Source organism: Babylonia areolata, chromosome 6 (genome assembly GCF_041734735.1).
Source record: "Babylonia areolata isolate BAREFJ2019XMU chromosome 6, ASM4173473v1, whole genome shotgun sequence".
Taxonomy (NCBI): Eukaryota; Metazoa; Mollusca; class Gastropoda; order Neogastropoda; family Buccinidae; genus Babylonia; species Babylonia areolata.
The window spans coordinates 9,970,846-9,976,380 of NC_134881.1; positions in this window are offsets into that span (position 1 = coordinate 9,970,846).

The following is a 5,535-nucleotide window of genomic DNA, read 5'->3' on the forward strand; positions in this document are numbered from 1 at the left end:
ACTGGAAACAAAATAATGACATTTATCTTGTCTCATTTGTGTTTTTACCTGTGTTTGTTTTTTTCTAATCAACCTGCTACACACTAACTGGAACTTCCTATGACAGGGTGCATGTAATATGTGTGTGTGCGCGCGCGCACGCCAAACTGGTAGAAAATACAGTGGAGGAAAAAGCCTGAAAAACAGGTAAATGCACTTGAATCTCTGATTGATTGTGGAATATTCCTTGGGTGGATGGTAATGTGATGAAATTTTGCGTGAAAAAACACAAGATAATTTTACGCTCAGACAAGAGTTTTAATTAACCCAAGGGTGTGCATATGTGTGGTTGTATGGCTAGTCCTATTTTAGTATCTTAAATTCTGGGACCTGTTTAAACAAAAGTTACTGTGCATTTTGCAACACAAGCATACAAGAAATGACGTGTTGCGTGCAATCAACTCTTCTAATCAAGATTTATGCAACCATAATACAACGTGAATGATGCCATAAACACAATGAAACTGACACTTGTTGTCTCAAGCTGCCATGTCTTTTGTTTACCTGTGTATGGTATGCAGGGCCAAAATCAGAAAAGGCAACCCTCTGATTGACACAAAGTGAATGAATGCATCATGGCAGGTGATTTTTCTGACCTTGCAAGATGGCTGAAAGTTTGTTTAGTGAGTGAATCTGTATCAAAATTGAGTACAACAACCCTGAAGTTAAATTTGTCGAAAATGGGTTACGACATTGACTAATGGTTATATACTGTTCCACCTATGCATGGAAATTGTTAAAAATGGGTCCCAGTATTTAGGATACCAAAACCGGAAGTTACCAGGTGTGTGAATGTGTGTGTCCATCTATCTGTTGATCTAATGGTCTGGTTGTCTTATGAAAAAGAATTTTTCTTGTTCACTCTGTCTGTGTCTGTGTCTGTCTCTCTCTATTGACAGCGTCATTTTCGTTTCAAGAACACTACCACCCCTCTCTCTCTCTCTCTCTCTCTCTCTCTCTCTCTCTCTTTCTTTCTTTCTTCCTTTGTCTACTTGTGTATATTCTAGTCACACTCATGATCATCGTTATATATTTTTAAGAATTATATTGACATCATCAGCTTGCATGGATAGATGACAGATGATCTAAACAAAGATGATTTCAGATGAAAAAAATGAATCCCCTGTCTTATGTATGGGGGAGATGCAAAGTCAAAGCCTGAGGATACCTGCTTGTATATCTTATGTGGAGTGATGGCCTAGAGGTAACGCGTCCGCATAGGAAGCGAGATAATCTGAGCGCACTGGTTCAAATCACGGCTCAACCGCCGATATTTTCTCCCCCTCCACTAGACCTTGAGTGGTGGTCTGGACGCTAGTCATTCGGATGAGACGATAAACCAAGGTCCCGTGTGCAGTATGCACTTAGCGCACGTAAAAGAACCCACGGCAACAAAAGGGTTGTTCCTGGCAAAATTCTGTAGAAAAATCCATGTCAGTAGGAAAAACAAATAAAACTGCACGCAGGAAAAAATACAAAAAAAAGGGTGGGGCTGTAGTGTAGTGACGCGCTCTCCCTGGGGAGAGAGCAGCCCGAATTTCATACAGAGAAATCTGTTGCGATAAAAAGAAATACAAAACAAACACAAATATATATAAATCATTTCTCTGTAGGTGTTTTTACTGTTGCCGGTGGGATCATGATCCAATGGCTCATTGCATTGAGTGAAATTTCAGTTTAGACAAAAACTAGATAATATACTGACTGGAGTTATAGCATCTGAAATGAAACTTAAATCATTGAGCGATTTTTACCAGGAGCATCAATGCATGTACCGGTTTGTTCTGAAAACATCAAAAAGCCATGAACGCCAAGGAGAGAAAAACATCAAAAGATGAGGTAAAGAATCGTCATTCGTTCATTGCATATGTTTACTTCAGTTGTTCGGTCCACCTCTTTCACTTAACTTTGTTGTGCGCAGTACAGTTTCCATTGACTAACGTTCCCCTTTTTGACTCACTTGTGTAAACAAAGTGAGTCTATGTTTTAACCCGGTGTTCGGTTGTCTGTGTGTGTGTGTGTCCGTGTGTCTGTGTCTGTGTATCCGTGGTAAACTTTAACATTGACATTTTCTCAGTTGACACCAAATTTGGCATAAAAATAGGAAAAATTCAGTTCTTTCCAGTCATCTTGTTTAAAACAATATTGCACCTCTGGGATGGGCACAAAAAAAATAAAAAATGAAGCCTAATTATATGCAAACTGCATTTACTGTTATATTTATATTTTTTGTATTCTCTAAACTTGGCACTTTGACCTCTTATTCTGACACAACAACAAGAGGAGTCATTATTATCATTTTTTGTTCAAACAGGAACTTCTTTTGCTAAGCATGGAATTTTTTTTTATTTTGTAAACGTTTTGGGGCAGACAGTAAAAAAGGGAAATTACTCTGTAATTAATGCTAGGGGACTTAATTTATCACAAGTGAGTCTTGAAGGCCTTGCCTCTCTTGTCTGACATGTAACAAGAGTATATCCAGAACTTGAGTCATTGTACACTGCTCTGTTTCCATTGACAAATGCTCCCTTACAGTTTTACATATAGATCCAACAACCGATTTCATTTTTAAAAAATCCAGCCATTGTGCACCATATCCGTTGACAAACATTCCCTAACAATCATATATTCATAACAAAGAGTTAACCCAGAACTTCAGTAGTTGTGTACTGTTTTCATTGACTCTTTTTCTCTCTATATTCTCATCAAATGTCATTTAAATCTGCTTATTTGTAACAAGGAAAATCAACCCTTTCCAATGACCAAAGTTTTAAACATATTTTGGTGTGTCATTGGATGCAGAAAACATGAAACTACTCTTCGTTTAGTTATGTTTTGGGAGTTCTGTCTTTGCAAGTGACCAAATAATAAAATACTATACAAGAGACTGTAGAGGGAGGGCGCAGACGGGGGCGGCAGAGAAAGAGCTGGGCCGACAACGTCAAGGAATGGACCAAAATGACGATGCCAGATCTCCTCACGACAGCTGCCAACAGAATGGCGTGGCGAGCTATGACATCTTCCTCATGTCCCCCCCAACGACCCCAGCGGTCAAGGGAATGAGTGAGTGAGTGATACAAGAGAAAAAAAAGTACAGAACATTCTGATGGTGTGTCATAATGTTATCAGATCATTCCGATTCTCCAATCCAGTGTAAGTCCCTCATGTGAAGCACACACATCACAGTGATGTTATTCTCGAGCCACTTTTATTATTATGAGTCAACTATTGAACAGTGTCACACAGGGATTGATTTTTGCTCAAGAGCCAGGTGTCTGCAATGAATCATTGGTGTTGGACTGCTGTCATCCAAAAGAGCTGGCCTCGTACTGGTCACAGGACCAGATGTTTGCATTGAATATTGATTTTATGAAGAAGCCAAAAGATTATCCTCCGGGGAAAATCTTTTGTTACTGTCAAAGTCAGGTTTTCACCCCCCCCCCACCCCCAATTTTAAAAAAAAACTATTAGTATCAGCTTTACTTGAGGCCACCTTCCTTCATTGCTGACTACACTCCTGTACTAGTTGGTTCAGTTTATCATTTCAATAGGACATAGCAAGAGCCATAGAGGTACCATGGCAGAATCAATTAGGTGAAGGACTTCTGATCGGTGATCGAGGTTCGAGGCCCCATTTCAGCATGGTGTGTTCTTGGGAGAAGCACTTAATACCAGTTTTACCTCACCCCACCCACATGTAAATCGGTACCTGATGACTTCAGTTGGGGAAGGTCTACAATGGTGAAAATGATTGGGCCTCCCCTTCCTATGCTGAGCTCTGGACACAGTGGATATGAATTCACTGCCTTCCTATGCCCAGCCCTGGATACAGTGGATATGAATTCACTGCCTTCCTATGCCCAGCCCTGGATACAGTAGATATGAATTCACTGCCTTCCTATGCCCAGCCCTGGACACAGTGGATGTGAATTCACTGCTTTCCTATGCCCAGCCCAGGACACGGTGGATGTGAATTCACTGCCTTCCTATGCCCAGCCCTGGACACAGTGGATGTGAATTCACTGCCTTCCTATGCCCAACCCTGGACACAGTGGATGTGAATTCACTGCCTTCCTATGCCCAGCTCTGGACACAGTTGATCTGAGTTCACTGCCTTCCTTTGCCCAGCTCTGGACACAGTGGATGTGAAATTTACTGCGCTGATGGCTGCAAAAGGCTGTGGGACCTTTAACCTTCAACCTTAATGAAGATCCATAGGACCTGTGAGTGATCTTTACAGCATAAATCAGGTGAACTGTTGGCAAACCCACAGAACTGCCATGCTCAGCTCAGTGAAGCATCGGAATGTCAGCCCAGGGCAATTTGATAAGCCACCAACTCTTACTGCAAATGTGTTTATGTGGTACAACTGCTTCCTATCCTGGTCACTGCCGTACGCTGCAGGTTCAAGGCTGTTGCTGCTATTAGAGGGGCAGTATCCTGTGCTCTGATGCTTGCTGACAGAATCAGTTTCAGTGGGAGTGGTACTGTACACCTCTTATGAGGTGTGACACCAATAAAACGTTTTATTTCCGTACTTTAACCCCGTGACTGCTGCTGGCGAGTATGCTCGTCAGTGAAGGCAGGCTGTAAATTGTGATAAAACTGAGCTTACACTTACAGGTCAGTATGCAAGTCATCATTCTTTATATCAACTTCTTTTCAAGTATGTGATTGTATTGCTTTTGTTCATCAAAATAAATGACACCATCGTTCAGTACACAGAAAGAAGTAAAAGTTCTGTACTTCAGGTTGATTATGAGCCACACTGTTCTCATTTCCAATAAGGTTCAGTGGCCACTGGCTGCCGTTCATTTCAGTTTCCATGTTTTTGTTTGTGCTTTTCATTTTACTGGTGTGTGTGTGTGTGTGTTATTCTTTTTTGTCATTGTGTTCAATTTTTGATCCACCCTAGTGCATGTGCATTTGTATTCATGAGTGTCCTGTGAAGGTACTGATGTGTGTTGGATTTGACAATAGACCTGACTACTTAGTTATGCACACAAAAAAACATAGTACATATTGATTTTATCTCGGTTTGTGCTGTGCTCTGGGGGCACTGTGACACAATCAGCTTGGCCTTAGAATTCTGACCCAGTGTGCACTAGTGGTCGGGGTTCAAAGCTCTGCTTTCCGGCATGGCGTTGTGTTCTTGAGAAAGACACTTCTATTTTTTTTCATTATTGCACTCTGGTGTGAATGGGTGCCTAACAATGACACTTACCATTTAAGTGTATGTGTGTAAGGTAACATCATACATTCCACAAGATTTGTTAAGGACAAAAGTGACGGAGTATACGTGTGTAAGGTAACATCATACATTCCATATAATCAACAAGGTTTGTTGAGGACAAAAGTGACTAACTGTAGACAAACTTAAATGAATTTGATTTCTCTTTGCATATATATGTGAGTTTTATGAGCCACGCTATTTTGTTTTTCATCATAATAATGTTTTACTTAAATGAATTTGATTTCTCTTTGCATATATATGTG